A 17,922-nucleotide genomic window follows, 5' to 3' on the forward strand; every position below is an offset into this window, starting at 1 on the left:
ACACCAAGAAGAATACATGCTAAAACTATACCTAGGTTTATCATTTTAAAATTATAGAAAATCAAGATAAAGAAAAAAATCTTTAAAAAATCCGGAGAGAGAAACACCCTACTTATAGAGGAGCAAAGATAAGAATTATATTGATTTCTCCTTAGAAACCATGAAAGCTACAAGAGAGTAGGGTGAAACATTTAAAGTATTGAGAAAAAACTCCACCAACCTAGAATTCTGTACCTTCAAGAGTTAACCTAGAATTATCCTTCAAGAGGAAAGGAGAAATAAAGACTTTCTCAGACAAACAAAAATTGAGAAATTTGTTTCTAGTAGACTTGCCATGAAAGAAATGTTAAAAGAAGTTCCTTAGAGAGAAGGAAAATGATATAGGTCAGAAACAGATTTACATAAAGAAGAAGAGCATCAGAGTAAAATAAGTGAAGGTAAAAGAAAAACTTTCATTTTTCTTATTCCTAATTGATTGAACAGATAACAGTTTGTTCAAAATGAAAATGGCAACAATGTATTCAATTATGTAAACATAGGTATATTAAATAAGCAATATATGTTTATATAATAATATATATATTTACTTATGTATGCTTACGTATAAACTAAATGATGGCAGCAATGATACAATGAAAGTAAGGGAGAAATTTGGATTATTTTGTTGTTATAAGGTACTCACAGTGCCCGTGAAGCAGCATGTGTTGTTTGAAAGTAGACTTGGGTTAGTTGTAAAAGCATATTTTGAACTTTACGACAATTACTAAACAACATAAAACAAGGTATAACTGATATACTGAGAGGAGAGAAAATGGAATCATATAAAATGTTCAATTAAAACCACAAAAAGTAGAAAGAGTGAAAGACAAAAATAAGAACAAAGAGCAAGAGCAACAGATAGAAAAAAATAACATGGATCAGTTTAAAAAGTAATTCACAAGACATCGTCCCCCAAAGAAGTGAGCATACCAGTTTTACTGCAATCTCACCAGTATTTACTACTACTTTTTTCCACAGTAAAATAAAACAGCTTATTATTTTAATTTTCATCAATAGATGCATAAAAAGAATTTGACCAAATCCAATAGTCATTCATGATAAAAACTCTCAGTAATCTAGGAATAGAGGGGAACTTCCTCAACTTAATAAAGATATCTATAAAAAACCTACAGTTAACATTATACGTGATGATCAGAAATTTGAAGCTTTCCCACTAAAAGCAGGAAAAGCAAGGATGTTCTCTCTCACTATGGCTTTTCAACATTGTACTGGAAATCTTAGCTAATCAAGAAAAGGAAATAAAAGGTTTACAGATTGGTAAGGAAGAAATGAAACTGTCTTTGTTCGCATATGACTTGATTGTCTATGCAGAAAATCTAAAAGAATCAACAAAAAAAGAAAAGATCTCTTGTAACAAAAAAGTAATTATAGCAAATTTGCAGGATACAAGGTTAATATACAAAACTCAATAGCTTTCCTATATAGCAGCAGTGAACAAGTAGAATTTGAAATTAAAAACACAATACCATTTACATTAGCACTCCAAAAGTGAAATACTTAGGTGTGAATCGAAGAAAATATGTAAAAGATCTACACGAGGACAAGTACAAAACTCTGATTAATGAAGTCAAAGAAGATCTAAATAAATGGAGTGATATTCCATGTTCACGAATAGAAAGACTTATTCTCAACATCTCAGGTCTTCTCAACATAATCTATAGATTCAAGGCAATCCCAATCAAACTTCCAGCAAGTTTTTTTTTTTTTTACAGATATCAACAACTGATTCTGAAGTTTTTTAGAGAGGTAAAAGACCCATAATGGTCAACTCTATATTGAAGAAGAATAAAGTTGGAGGACTGACACCCAACTTCAAGACTTTGCTATAAAACTATAGCAATCAAGACACTGTAGTCTTGGTGAAAGAATAAACAAATAGATCAGTGAACCAGAACAGAACCCAGAAATAGCCCCACATAAATATAATCAACTAATCTTTGAGAAAGCAGCAAAGACAATATAATGGAGAAAAGATTCCTCATACGGTGCTGGAACAACTAGACATCCACATGCAAGAAAAATGACGCTAGACAAAGACCTTATACCTTTCATAAAAATTAACTCAAGAAAGATCACAGACCTAACTGTAAAATGCAAAACTATAAAACCTCTAGAAGATAGCATAGGAGAAAATCTAGATGACCTTGTGTTTAGTGATGAATTTTTAGATACAGCACCAAAGGCACTATCCACGAAAGGAAGAACTGATAAGCTCAAGTTCATTAAAATTAAAAACTTCTGCTCTGAAGAACATGTTGTAAAGAGAATGAGATGACAAGCCACAAACTGGGAGGAAATATTTGCAAAACACGCATCTAATAAAGAATTGTTATCTAAAACATACAAAGAACTCTTAAAACTCAACAATTAGAAAACAAACAATCCAACTAAAAAGTAGGCCAAAGACCTTAACAGACACCTCACCAAAAAAGATGTCAGATGGCAAATAAGTGTATAAAAAGATGCTCCACATCATATGTCATCAGGGAAATGCGAATCAAAACAGCAATAAGATACCACTTCACTCCTATTAGAGTGGCCAAAATCCAGAACACTGACAACATCAAATGCTGGCAAGGACGTAAAGCAACAGGAATTCTCATTATTGCTCATGGGAATGCAAAATGGTATGGCTACTTTGGAAGACAGTTTGGCAGTTTCTTACAAAACAAAACATACTTTTACCATACATCCAGTAATCATGCTTCTTGGTATTTATCAAAAGGAGTTGAAAACTTACAACCACACAAAAACCTGCACACAGTTGTTTATAGCAGCTTTACTCATTGTTGCTGAAACTTAGAAGTAACTGAGATGTGGGGTGACTGGATAGATAAACTGTGGTACATCCAGCCAATGAAATCTTATTCAGAACTCAAAAGAAATTATGCCATGAAAAGATGTGGAGTTATTTTAAATGCATATTACTAAGTGAAAGAAGCCAATCTGAAAAGGCTACATACTGTATGATTCCAACTATATGGCATTCTGGAAAAGGCAAAACTATGGGGACAATAAAATTATCAGTGGTTGCCAGGGGTTAAGGAAGAGGGAAGGATGCAAGGGAGAGCATAGGAGATTTTTGGAGAAGTGAAACTACTCTGTATAATATTGTAATGGTGGATACATGCCATTATACATTTATTCAAACTTATACAACGTACAACACCAAGAGTGAACCCTCCTGAAAACTATGGACTTTGGATGATAATGACGTGTCAATGTAGGTTCATCAGTTGTAACAAATGTACCATTCTGCTATGAGATGTAGATAATGAGGGAGTGTGTGCATGCCTGGGGGCAGAGAGTATATAAAAATCTTTGTACCTTATGCTCAACTTTCTTGTGAACCTCAAACTGATCTAAAAATAAAATTTGTTAAAAACAAAACAAAACAAAACAAAAAGCAGCTGAACAAACGGTGTACCTTCACTTTCCCATTTCTCCTTTCTTGTAGGAATCTCAGTGGCTTGAATGCTAACATGATGGCAGAAGCTGGGTCGATCATCTTAGACCATTAAGTGAAAGTCAAGAATGAGGAAGGCAGAACAACATAATAGAAGGATCCTAGATCCCTTTTACTATGGAGACCCCATCACATTCTGGATTGCCTGCACTTAATTGCTGAGTGAGAGAGCAGTCAATGTTTATCTCATTTAATCTCCTGTTGTGTTGGATCTTGTCAAAGCAGCCATCCTATATCTTAATACAATGATTACGTCCTTAATACAATCACTTAGTGATTGTCTTCCTTGGACTATTGCATTAGCCTTCTCACTTGTCTCTCTGTTTATATTTTAGATTCATATGTCCAATCTTCTCTGGTCACCAATGTCATCTCTTAAAAATATAAATCATTTATCACTTCTCTGCTTAAAAACTCAATCATCACTTTTTGTATTAATTGGAATAGGATCCAAATCCCTTATTTTGGCCTTCATCTCCTGTCTTCCTGTCTACCTTTCCATGTAGTCTTATCTCTTCTTTCCCCTTATTTACCACACCCTCATTCTCTCCACTCCAGAACATTGATATTCTTCTTGCAGACACATTTCAGATCTGCCCATGGCTCCTTATCCAGATGGGCTCATTGCAAATGTCACTTCCTCAGAAAGGTTTTCTGTGATTATTCTACCTACAACGGAGTCTCAACCTAGGAAAATATCCTTTCTGTTGGTTTGTTTTACTCCCATCATGGAGTAAACCAAAACTGGTTTATGTGCATATCATTTTTTTTCCAGTAAAATACAAAGTCAATTAAGACAAAGAGCTTGTCTGTGTTGTTCAATGTTCTGCTCCCAAAACAATACCCGGTATAAGCTAGGTACTTAATAATATGTGTTAAATGAATAAATGAATGTTCCCTAATTCACTGTAGTTTGCATCATTTTTTATTCTATCTATCTTCAGTCCCGTAAATATTGAAGATCATCCTTCAGTCCTCAGCCTCTCATCTAATCAATTCCAAGTCCACAGATGAATTTCTCAATGTAAATACTGGATTATCTCACTTTCCTTTAATCTTACTTCCTCTGTCTTGGCCTAGGCCACTAGTATCTATCAGACTGTAGCAATGGCCTCTTAATTAGTCTCTCCTTTGCCAGAGTCCTATGACTCTCCCTTCTTTTCTTCCCTCTTCTCCTAAGGCCCTTTCATATTTCAGTATTGCTGGAAACTTACAGATTCTCTAAACTTCCCATATTCTAACTCGCAGAGGGGGAGTTTGCACATGCTTTTTTTTTGACCCAGAAAACTCCCTAATTTCACTCATCCCCCTAAACCAGTCTGGAGCTCCTACTTAACCTAGATAGGGCATCACTTATGCTGAGAAGCATTTCTTCAGCCCCAACTGTTGGGTTAGTATCCTTCCTCTCTGCTCTCACAGTATCATGTTCTCACACAGTTTTAGCAGTTATTATTCTGAATTTCTGTCTATATCTCCCATATAGACAATTTTTCCACAAGAATAGAACACAAATCTGTCTTGTTCATGGTTGCAGCCATTATCTACCAAAGTACCTGGGACATAGTAGGTCATCAATAAGTATTTGGTAAATTTCTGAATGAGCATCACAAAAGCTAGTTACATTAGACGCATATGGTTTTCTGGGTTATCGTGAAGATGGGTACATAGGTCATGTTCATTCACAGTGGGCATAAGAATGTGAAATCTAGTTTGTTCTATGGTGGAGAGAGTTGTGACAGCTCCTTTGGAATGTTTTGGGAGCAACTTCTGCAAAAGTAAGGCTGCTATTATAAAGTGTTTCACAAAATCTGATGAAAAATCTGCCCTTGGGGATCACAACTATAGAAGAATAAAGTTGATGAAAGAAAATTGTTGTTACATCTCATGTCAAACAAACCTGTAACTCTTGTTTTGTGCCTCCCAGCTTGAGTGCAGAAGAGAAAAATGCAAATTTTCCAAATGAAGTACAGCTAACAGTGCATAAATCTCAAGAAGACAGTAGGATATACTTATTAAAACTTGGCAAGGATCAGAAATGAATGACTTTTTCTCTGAAATGCCAGCTTTTTTCTTTTTAAGATTAGCTTTTCCCTAAAGCTACATCAATTATAAATAATTGTCTGCTAACAAAATTGGCACAGCTAAAGTTAAAGCCAATAAACTAAGAAATTAAACTGATCAAAAAATAAACAAGAGGTTTTAGCTCATTTTGAGAGAGTGGCTTCAAAAGAATGCCAGATGACTCTCCTATCTTTGTCTATGTAGGAATATTAATTCAAGATGATGAGAGACATAGATTCATGTTTTACTGTTGGTTAAAAGAATTCTTTAGGAATATACACTTTGGACTTACCTTATCAAAAAAGTTACTCTATATTTCAATTCTTCTGGCAGTCATCTTAGTCAAGATCCTTCTGCCCAACTGAAACCAAGCCATGTTAGTTTGAGAAACAAAGGGAAATTTATTTTAAGGATATAGGGGTGTATCATGGAACTCAAGAACTAGGATGTAGCTAGTCCTCAGGAAAGGGAAAGCTTCCAGAAAATTCCCCCGCTCCCTCCTTCTTTTTTTCCCTTCCTTTCACCCTTTTTCTCTTCCTGTGGTCCAAATGGCAAACTATCGCTACCCAAAAATCTCTCCCTCAGTCTCAACTCCACATTCTCACAAGAAAGAATCTGACTGGTCCAATTTGGACTCCTGTCCAAGAAATAATTACAAGATGGGCTGGATCCTGCAAGAAAACATGACTGCCATGGCTCACAGATTGCTGCTAGGCAAACATAGGGGGAGGAAGGGCAGATTACTGACGTCCACTATAGCTGTTTATCAATCCTTGGATGGAACCAAGAATACTAATCTCGTGTTAAATTACAGGATATGGTAAAAAACGAAAGAAAATTACATTATGTTTGAACAAAGTATTCTCTTTTCCCAATGTCTTTCCAGAGATCTCATCAGGTGAGGTCTATCTTCACCTTCTCTGGACCTATTTACATGAATTGTACGTAGGTGTAATGATACTCGCAACATAAGTTTCAGGGACCAATGCCAGTTCATTTGTTTTTTCTTACCACTGGGTATAGTATATGCTTGTCTGCAGTAAATGTATGAATAACACTGAGAATAATTGAGGATCACATTAATAAATTCATTCAGGTCATTGGGCTCATTTGTGAGGACCCTGCAATAAACATTGCTGGATAAAAAAGGCTAAGTATGGATTTCACCCCCACTCTCTTTTAGGAATGCTGGATGAATGTTTCTCTCAACATCACCTCTTCCACAGTTTTTTGAATGTTCTCAGGACAATTTCTGCTCTTCCTTTACCTTTGGTTACTATCTATATGCTGATGACACCCTGATATATATGGCCAGCCTCCATCGCTTTCCCAGTAACTAGACCTATATTTTAATTTTTATTACTTCTTATTGCTTTCTCAAAAGTAAAACCTTAAAAACTGAACTCATTTCTGCAGCACCTCCTCTGTCCCCATTCTTTGTGAACAGCTCCTTGTTCCTAACCAATCGCACTTCTTGCCTTGAATTCTGTTGGAGTTTATAAAACCCATTTGAATTCATTTCACTTGGCCTGTGTCCTCTGTATTGATTTACCCAGATTTATCTCTTAATCTTGGACTAATATAACCATATTTTAAACTTGTCTCTTTGTCTCCATCTTCTCCTTTTGCTCTATCTTCACATTGCCACCAGAATTACCTTTGAAAGATGTTGCTATAAGCGTACTGAGATGATTATTTTTGTTTTAAGAACTGTTTTGGAGCTTCTATTGTGGACAGGGTAATGTCTGAGGGGCTTTTAAATTTGACCACAGCACAGTTTTTCATCTTCATTTCCCTTCCACATAGAATATGCTTGAACCACCCAGAAAGTCTGACCGTGCCACAAAGATGTCATGCTCCGGTACTTGGTGTACACAGCACTGGATCCATTACATATCAATTATTTGCAAACTCTCACTCCCCTCAATAGAGAGTGCATTCCTCAGGGGCAGACGTGTGGTCTTTGTTCCCTTTTGTATCCATCTTAGGGCAGTGCCTGTGATAGAGCAGGTGGTGAATAAATGCTGGTTAAATGAAGTGTTGCCCATCCAGCAAGCCTATACATTTATTTTTCAACTGAGAAAGAACCACACATTGCAAGGAGCAGAAATTTATCATAAGCCCTGATGATTTTCCTCCACTTGTGAAACATCAGTAATAATTGCCTTGTGTTATGGAAATTTATTTGCTGAAGAATTCTGTGTCATGGGTGACAGCCAGAAATTACAATGCTGAGAAAAATCATAAAGGACAATGTCACCTTCTAATTATAATTTTCTTCTTTTTCCTTCATTAGGTTTAACCCTGAAGATGCATTTAAATATATTTATATCATACTAATTTAGGTTTTTGAGAAATCTTTTTGTAATTTTCTGTTGCCTCTAAAGCTCAGCTATCCTTGAAAATTTGAAAAATCCCATACATATATAATAGATGTTATATTCAGTGTCTGCCAAGGCATGAAGAAAGTAGGTGCCCCATTTCAAACTGGGGCTACATTGCAGGACTTGTAAAAAGAAAATGGTAGAAAATTCATTTTGCCATCTCGAACTGACCACCAACCTCTGCCTATAAAACAGTTTGAGGGGCCAATAGTAGTGACTGAAAGAGAACTTTTAGAAAGCTACTGGTATACTACGTGTTCCATCTTCCCTCCAAAGAGGAAGGCTTGGTACTATCAAAATATAATTTCAATAGTTAAGTATATGATGTCTTATAAATACAGAATGTACATGTTCCACAGTTTACTAATTAAGGAAGGAACCACAAGAATGGTAGAGCCGGTTCAAAAAAATGGGATAGCTGGGGCTGGCCCAGTGGCATGGTGGTTAAGTTTGCACACTCCACTTCAGCGGCCTGGGGTTTGCTGGTTCAGATCCCGGATGTGGACCTATGCACTGCTTATCAAGCTGTGCTGTGGCAGGCATCCCACATATAAAATAGAGGAAGATGGGTATGTATGTTAGCTCAGGACCAATCGTCCTCAGCAAAAAGAGGAGGATTGGCAGCAGATGTTAACTCAGGGCTAATCTTTATTAAAAAAAAAACAATTGGATAGGCTGACTATATACAGATGTTGACAAAAAACATTGGTACAAGATTTCTAGGTTAGATGTAAAACTGGTTAATGTACTACAGGGTAATAAAACTATAACTTTTGGAATTATTTCATGTGAAGGACAGAAATTATTTACATACCTCGATGCAAATGAAAAAGATGTAGATGAAAAAACCCCACACATTAACATGTAACTTTACAAAATCAGAGTCTTACGAATAGTAAATGATAATCACACAAAGGTACATTTTCCTTGAGAATAAAATGAGCTTCGAGTGGGATCTTACACAGTGTTCTAGTACGCCTTTGAAAAGACATGGAGTTATTCCTTTGCCTTATTTCCAAGTTTTAGATCATGTTTGTCAACAGTCCCTGGCTGCCATTTCAAGCCTGGTAAGATGTACATCAAAGGGTCCCTGCAGTTGTGGGTACAGTGGGCTGGTTTTTGACTCCCATCTGAGGAGTAAGAAAATGCAACTGTTAGGTTGGCGGTTGCTGGTACATGAGCCAAAGAGAGGTGAGTGTGTTGACTGTCTTGCACACCCACAGCATGGTAGGGCAAAGAGTGCAAGAGATTTTCTGTAGGTCAGACATGGACATGAAAAAATGTAAGAGAAAGTGAGTCATTGAAAATTATGTCCAGGAGGACCACTGAGACCTTGCAGACTGAAATGAGAGTAATCACTTGATGCCTAGGGACTCAGGCAGCGGAGGTCTGAAGAGAACGCATCACCGGCCTCTAGACGAACGCAGGGAAGAGCTCCCCAGTACATGGGGGCAGGGTGGCCTCTGGAAAATGGCCTGCTCTAAACGCCTGGCAGACTCAGCACCAATAAAGTTAGAACTTTTCTGCGTTAGTCCTTATCCTTTCTTGTCATTCCAATGTAGGCAATTAATAAGACTGAAGTAAGAATGGATGATGAAGAATAGAAACACAAGCCTGTTCTTGATGGGTCTTTGACTTCAGGCTTCTCTGCATCCAGCAGGCCCAACCACTGTGAAATGGGAAAACTTTAAGGCCAAATCACATGCAAGGTTTTGACAATTATGTGGGACTGAGCATTTTTATTACTCATCCAGAACTTTTATTATCTGTGAGTGACCAGAAAGTCCTGAGGCCTGCCACAATTTCCCTCCAGGCAGACTACCAAGTTCAAGATAATGTTACTTAATGAGTAGGGCTTGCTTAATGGAAGTGTGTGTGTGTGTGTGTGTGAGAGAGAGAGAGAAAGAGTGAGAGAGAGAATGTGTCTTTGTAAGCATGACCTTGCACTATCCTTTGAATTCAGTAAGTCTGTGCTCTCAATTTTTTCGTTGTGGGTAATTTTTACCTCTTTAAAATGAATATCCCTAGCGCAGAAAACTTGCGTTCAAATCTTGTCTTCACTCTGGCACAATGAAGCATGAATTTGCAAAAACCCTCAGGAATACTGTGCTTCTGATGCAGACGTGGTGAACTATTCACAGAATTGCTAGTATGTCAGTTCAATGCGCGCTGCTTCAGCGGAGAGGATGTTGTACTCTAGAGGTGTCGTTGTTTTTACGTTTCATTTCATTTTGGCACTAATCATGGTTCTGAAAGACAAGCTCTTCATATTTTTCATTTGACTATGGAACTTGGCTCTACTTTGTTTTGGATAATTTCACATAAGCTAAGATATTTTCCTAAATATAAGTAAGACAATGTCCTTTCAATGCTTTTGAAAAGTGCCAGAATATTTCGTACATTCTTTTTATGAGTTCTATTTTACTATTGCATGAGTAAACGCATTGTAAGAACCTTTTTTTGAAGTCAAACAGTGCTGTACAGAAGTGACGAGAGGTTTTATACAAATACTGCTCTTGATTGGGTCAGAACTGAAATTTGTTTACTGTTCTCTCTGTCTGGAATGTTCCTTGCCCCAACTGCCCCATATCTTCCTCTCTCCCTGCATTCAGAGGCTTCCCTGAAAATCCAACCTAAATTTGAACTCTAATTTTTTATTTCTTTATTCTGCTTTATTTTCTTCAAAGCACCTGACATATTTATGTTTGTTACCTTTCTGCCTCCATTAAAACATAAGTTTGACAATAGGAGGGGCTATGTTTTCTCCATTCCAGTAATTTTGGGACCTAGAACAGTGAACTTTCAATAAATATTTGTTGAATAAATGGATGCATGCTGAAAATATCTTTCCTGGTAATTCCAAGAGCATACCTGTCTGGGAAACACAGTTCTGCACAAGAAAATTCTGGTAGTATTACATGTCTATTTGAAACTTGTCATTGTGTTAAATTTAAAGGAAGGATTTTGTGAATTTGTACCACAAGCACTAAGATAACAACCAACAGGGGGCTGGCCCCGTGGCCGAGTGGTTAAGTTCGCGCGCTCCGCTGCAAGCGGCCCAGTGTTTCGTTGGTTCGAATTCTGGGTGCGGACAAGGCACTGCTCATCAAACCACGCTGAGGTGGTGTCCCACATGCCACAACTAGAAGGACCCACAAGTAAGAATATACAACTATGTACAGGGGGGCTTTGGGGAGAAAAAGGAAAAACAATAAAATCTTTAAAAAAAAAAGATAACCAACATAGCTGCACCACCACCACATATTTTACCGTTTATTAAGTGCCTACTATGGGTCTGACTTAGTGCTAAAGACTTAACGTACATTGCTATTTACTTTTCCATACTATACTATGTATGGACTAAGTGTACTGTTATCTCATTTAACCAATCAAACTAGGTTTTATAACTCGCTCAAGATCACACAGCAGGTGAGTTGTGGCAGAACCAGGACTCAGACTAGATCTGCCTCAATTTGAAAGCTCGGAGTCATGGCCACGAGACTATCCTTGTTGTTTCTTATCTATGCTAGTCAAAATCTTATTTAACTGAATCTGCCAAGGGGCAACATTAAGTATGTTCTTAGATGAGTATTGTCAGGCACATTAATATGGAAAGCATTGGTGCATAGGTTAGTATCTTAACTGTAATCGTTGAGATTATTAGTCCAGTAACAAGATAGATACAATGTGGACAACCATAGAAGGTTTTTAGACCACCGGCTGCAGAACCAACCACACATCCTAGTTGCAGCATATAAAAACAGAAATTGAAAAACGACAGCATATTTAGGAAACCAAAAATAAGTTCACCACAAGTGACTCCCTTTGGAACAGAAAAGTCTGGGAAGTGTAGGTTGCTTACATATCTGTCTTTCTCTGCCTCTTTTTCTGTATATTACACTCACACACCCCTGTGGGTCATACATCTGGAATAAATAAAAGAGAGTTCTGGGTTGTCAAGAGACTCAGATTCTAGTCTTGGCTTTGCCTCCTGTAACCTTTGACAGGCGACTGAACAGAGCACATATGTGGGAGTTCTGAACTCCCTTTCCTTCCTGAGAAGGCCCTTTTCCCTCCCTCCTTTCTGTCTCTTTCTCTCTCTGTCGGGCTCCCAGGCTCTCTGGCTCCCTCTGCTGGCCGGCAGAAGCAGGACCAAGCATTCTGGTTGCTATGGGTACCCAGATAACGCGGTAACCATGGAGACCAAGGCGGAAGCTCTGGGCAGCTGCTGAGGCCGGCGGCGGTGGCACCCGCGGCTGGGGTCTGCAGGTGGGTCGGCCGGTGGCCGAGGGCGGCGGCGGGCGGCGGTGCCCGGAGGCGGCGGGCGGGAAGGGAGACTGGGCTCAGGGTGGAGCTGGGGGGCCGCCCCAGCAGGTGTTTGCTCAGCCGCTGCCCTGTGCCCGACACAGTGCCAGGCTCGCGCGGGCTGCAGGCTGCGGCCTTGACCTCAGGAGTTGAAAGTCTTCTTTTGTATAAACAAAAGACTTCCCAGCCCGTAGATGCTAATTGAGATATGAAGAGGGTGAACCCCAGACAGGAAACCGGGGCTTCGGTCAGTTGTACCCCTCCTACAACCCGCCCTTTTCAGATGCTAGCTTCTTGTATCTTTCGAAGTCACTTGCGCCTTATGAAAAATTTGGTGCCCTGACAAACCCTCATCACATCCCCTTTTGTAACCTTCCTTCTGTCTGGGCGGCCACATGCACCCACTTCATTCCAAAAGTCCACGCTGCCCAGATAAAGGTCATGGTGAGGGATGCCGCTTTCCTGAAAAATCTGAAGCTGTGGAAGTTTTTTCTTCTTCCCCAAATCAGAATTAGAGGTGCTCAGATATATAGGTTCAGTTATATATATTTTTTATAGCCTGACTTTTTAAATCCAGAGTTAGCAAGACTCATTAAAAAAACAAATCGCATACAGTTGAAGCTACCCAGGATTGAAACTATGCAAACTGTATGCTTATGGAAAACAAAAACAAAAACCCCTCCACTTTCCTCTAGCATCCTATAGACTACAGAAAGTCTTGCCCTGACCTCTTATATTATTGCCAGCTGTATTACTGTTACCACTTACAAACATAGGTTCTTTACCAGCCACACAAGAGGGGCCAAATAAAAACCGGAATGCCAGGCTTGTGGCAAGGAAAGGGTTTTTATTTTGGGTGATATCTGCTGGGAGATGAGAGAGAGCCCTCAAATTTGCCTTGTTTCATCTTGCCTCCCGGAAAGATGGGAGACCAGGGGTTTTAAACGTTTGTGAGGAATGTAGCTGCTTGTAGAGAGGCGCAGGGGTGGGCAGTCCGTGCCCTTGCTGGTTGGAGCTTTCCCACCAGCCTGCATTGGGCCTTGGGAGGCTGCTTACAGGAAGGAGGGTGATAAGGGAATTTGCAGGTGGGCACCCTTGGCTGTTCGTGTCTATGGTGTACAGCGGATTCTGGAGCCGGGGAGTAAGCAGGGAAAGAGTGCTTTGGTTTTAATCCCGTGTATGCTGGGTTTGATGTAGAGCAACTGATATCAGAGCCAGCCTCATTACAAATTAATTATTTGAAACTGCATTGGTCCTTTGTTTGTTTCCTTCAAAACACTTAATACGTCCTCCAATTTTTTATTTGCTTTTTACTTTTTTCCTACTTCTTTCACCAGAGTGTAAGTTGAGTGAAGATTGGTACCATACCTGTCTGGTTCACCTTGTTCCTCAGTGCTTAGCCTCATACCTGGCATAGAAAATGTACATTTGTTGAATGCTCATTAAACTTTGGTAAGATGGATGGAAAAAGGTAAACAAAAAAATCTGTTGAAGTGGGAAAGAGGTGTGTTTGTTTAGAGAGATTTTTTTTCATAAGGTTGATTGTGCAATAAATTCAAAGCAGTAGAAAAAATTAAATGCTTGAAACTTAGTACATTATCATTGGCAGTACCTTATGTGTAGACACTCTACTAATTGCTGGGGATTCAAAGACCAGTGGTAGGACGGTCCTCAAATATTTGGGGTGCTATGGGAAACATCGCCTATATAAGCAAAGCAGCAAAAAATAACAAAAGGCAGCATATAATAGCAAATGAGTGTAATGCACATGGTGTTCTTACAGATGGAGAAGCTCACTTTTGTTGGAAGCTCTCTTCATGATAGAAGTGGCCTGACAACTGGGCATCGAAGAGGGTAAAACTTGGTGAGCAGAGAAGTGGAAAGTAAAGCATAAGGCTTGGGAAGATTAGGATGCATAATGGAAGATCCTAAGTACCAAACAGAACAGCTGGGTTTTTTGTTTTTTGGGGTTTTTTTCCCTATAGGTCTGGGGAACTATTTAGAGACAAAAATTTGTGAGCTCCTATTACATGGGAGCAATTTGACACCCAAAAGGTTTTCAATGGTGTTTAAATATATTGCTGCAAAATTTAAAAAATATTTGATGTCAAACAGTTCTTTCTCTAAATTTCCTTTTTATGACAAGTTAAGAGTATGAAAGGAAGAAAATCTGAATGATATGAATTAATCATTTTAAGTGTGCAGAACAATACTTATATTTCAAGGCTTAAGAGGAGCTAACAGGACTGGGAATGAAACTGTAATTTCTGGTTGTGTCATCAATCTTGGACGGATGCCTTAATTTTCCATCCCTAAGATATTCACAAGGGAGCACCTAAGGTAATAGTGGATTGTATGGTAATGGGTGGGATAGATCAACTATAAAAATATAAAAGGGCTTAGGTTTCTGAAAGGTATAATTTATAAATTTAATACTTTCATTGCTATTTGTAGTCATATAAAGTTTTTAGTTGATACAGAACTAATAATAATTGTATATTGCTTTACTGTGCCTTTCAAACTGTTTTTTTTTTTTTTAAGCTGAAGAAGAGTTTCTTTATCTTAAGTCTGACCCAGAGGCTAACTGTGTAAAGTAGATGAAATCAGAGAGGCTGTAGGTCATGATGCTCCCCTCATTGCCTTCTCGAGGCTATCTTTAAGGCTGCCCACTTCCCTGAACCCGAGCTCTCTCCAGGCCCTTTCAAACCCACTGCTTTAGAGGCCACAAATCAGAGACCTTTTGTGTGATATCCTGCAAATTAGGGGGGGATCCTCACCGTTTTATACGTGGATAAACTGAAGCTCAGAGATCAACTGACGCAAAGGTCTTCTGAACTTAAGCCCAGTGTCTTTTAGTATTATTTATCATTTTTAGTTGGAAGATATTTTGAAAGGAAAACTTACCCCTTAATGTCTAAAGGCAAACTTTCTCAGTTATTCTCAAGGGAATCTGCACCATAGAGGGTAAAAAGTGATGACTTGGGTACCATTTAGCATCCTGAAGCAGTGTTTAATTATCAGATAAGTTGGTTGGCTGAACGACTGAGTGCAGCTTGGAAGTCAATACCTGATTTACCTTTAGGGCTTGTGCTAGGAGAAAATGGCATATATTTGTTTAGTTGCCCACACAAGCCCAAAATATTATGTTAGGGATCATGAATTATCTGTCTTTTCCTTGGTTTTTCTTTTAAGATTTTAAAATATATTTATTTAGAATAAGGATAATGTCAGAGAAAATATTAAAAGTATAATTCTTTTAAGAGTTTAAAACTACTATTTTTATTTAAATTCATTTTCATTTAATGTTTCTCGCTTGGGTCTCTGATTTCTAAGTACTGTGGTAAACATGTTAATACATCCAAAAGAGCTTGCTTATTAAACCCTTTGATAATATGTGCAAAAGTAAGGAAAAATCCTTATTTATTGGTTTTTAAGTTTTCAGGTCTAAGATGATCTGAGTTATTAGAAGAATCAACTAACCTTAGATAAGTTTTAAGTTACAAAAAGTGGCTCATCTTGAAAACATTGGTTTCCAAACCTCCCATTCTGCCAATGGTGTGATGATAAATTTTCTGGGAGACTAGGGCAGCTCTTGATGAATGCTCTGACTTTCTAGATAAATTTCTAGATTAATAGATCATCGTAATTTCCTTGTTTCCATTTTGTAGTAGCAGGCCTTGATGCTTGGGTCGCATTCCCAGAATGAGAACTTGTGTAGAAGGATCATCAAACAGTTATGGCCAATTTTGGGTCATTTTGTGTATATATTGTGGGGAGGAATAAGGTTGGGGAGAGAAAAATGATGCAGTCTAATAAATTAGGCAACTATAAAATTTTCCAAATAACTACTAAACTTTCGATATTTAATTATAAGAAGAAAACTGAGTGGCCAAGGACAGGTGGAATGATGAGGTTTTCATAACAGAGAGTTATCTGTATCCCCTGGTTCCTTTAGGCAGCTAAAGTTTTGTGCTTTGCTATTCTTCCTGCTGACATTGTTATATCCTGGCTGTCCCAAGAGAGGTGAGTAGTTCTCTCTTGGTTTTACCCAAGGAAAGAGGCAGAACAGCATGACTCACAATTATAGTCTTCCTTTTTTCTTCATACAAGAAAATTGGCTTATGGGTGACTTTATAAAACCTTTGAGAAGAAGCCTTACTAATTGCATTTAGTGAAGTGAAATGCCCCCTGAATAAGACCATTTATTGGTTAAATCACATTATCAGGAGAGCTATAAATCTGAATCATCCATCCTAATGAAATTTATAGACTTTTCTTTCATTCATTTCAGTTTTTGTGTATCAGTTCAGCTTTGTGCAAATGCACATACACATATAAAGTTGTATATTTCAGTGCATAAATGAAATTATGGCAATTAAATTATTTTAATTAATCACAGTAACTTTGGGGATTCTGTTTTTTTTTTAATGATAATGGTAATGATAACATCATGGAACTTTTCGTGAAAAACTTATTGGCAGTAGAGTAGGGTCCAGCAGTTGGATTTTCTGCTTATGATCAAAAAGGGATATAGACTCTGTGTTATATGAGCAAGATCATTCCTGGAGGTTTTTTAAAGGTAGCTTTTGTAGGCTCTGTTTGATAAAAGTGAGACAAAGATTTTACTTAATAAGAAGGAGCAGAAGATTCATCCTCTCTCTTCAAAAGCAAACCGAATCTTAGTTTTCCGTTCCTGTGGCACCTTTAGTTCTCTTTGACACTGATTTTAGCTTTGAGAGACAGGACTTGGTGGTTGAGAAATGAGTCTGAGTGTGATGTCCCTCCTAAGTACTTCCTCTGTCAAAATGTCCCATGGTATTGTCATTGTTTGTGTGGCTTTCCCTTTGTGTGTTCTTTGAGAAAGGTGCCTTGCCTTATTTGCCGTTGTGACTTCAGTACCCTTCATAGGAGTCACAAGTGAGCAGCTAAATAAATGTTAGTTGATCGAAGGCACACATATACTTAGTCCTATGATGCAACCACTAAATTGCTTAAATTTATTTTGTATAACTCCATTTTAGAATTATCCTCAGAAAATAAATTCCTTCAGAATTTCCTCTAAGGTAGTGAAAATCTACCACTTCAGGCTAGATTTGATTTTGGGAGGTAATGTAGTTTGAAACTAGACTTCAGTGAATAAAATAGTTTCTCCTGCTGGACAATATCATTTTTAGCTTTAAATGAGGCACAGCAAAGTAGATTTGTGTGTTTGTTGGGTGTATGATGGACTCTGCAGGCAATTTCAAAAGAGGCATTCCAAAAATGCTCAAATCAGTGGTTGCATCATTGAAATTATGAGATAGTCTCCCAAAAGGAGTCATACTGAAGAACTACTCATTCAGTTGTGTAGACTTTGGTGTCACAATAGCCTTCCACTTGTTTACTGGTATACTGATGCCTTCTCTCTTTAAGTCTTTGAGCAAAGCTTCTAGACTTATTTTCTGTTCTTCTTTCTAAAACTTTCAGTGACTCAGTAACTGCAGAATAAATTCAAAATGCTTTAACTTGACATTTAAAGCCACACATTATTGGGCCACAGCCTACATTTCCAAACCTACCCATATTTTACCCCCTCAATGTAACCTGAGCATCAACCAAATGGCATCATTCATGAGTCTTCATTCAAGAGCTGTTCTTTCTCACAGT

The 17,922-nt window shown here is 38.1% G+C and overlaps 1 protein-coding gene across 11 annotated transcripts in view; it reads left to right on the top strand.

Moving 5' to 3' along the window:
• The first annotated feature begins 12,188 nt into the window (after positions 1-12,188).
• The window catches only part of ZBBX (zinc finger B-box domain containing), a 108,838-nt gene continuing 103,104 nt past the window's right edge, over positions 12,189-17,922 (top strand). For 4 of the 11 annotated variants that reach the window (XM_046657796.1, XM_046657799.1, XM_046657787.1 and 1 more), the window contains exons 1-3: positions 12,189-12,240; positions 13,614-13,728; positions 14,060-14,140. The gene's annotated coding sequence lies outside the window, so the exon portion shown is untranslated. Of the gene's footprint in view, positions 12,241-13,613; positions 13,748-13,962; positions 14,141-14,502; positions 14,617-17,922 lie in introns of those variants that run through there. The other 7 variants (XM_046657793.1, XM_046657790.1, XM_046657791.1 and 4 more) reach the window with 7 other exon arrangements.

This window comes from Equus quagga, chromosome 4 (assembly GCF_021613505.1).
Source record: "Equus quagga isolate Etosha38 chromosome 4, UCLA_HA_Equagga_1.0, whole genome shotgun sequence".
Lineage (NCBI taxonomy): Eukaryota > Metazoa > Chordata > Mammalia > Perissodactyla > Equidae > Equus > Equus quagga.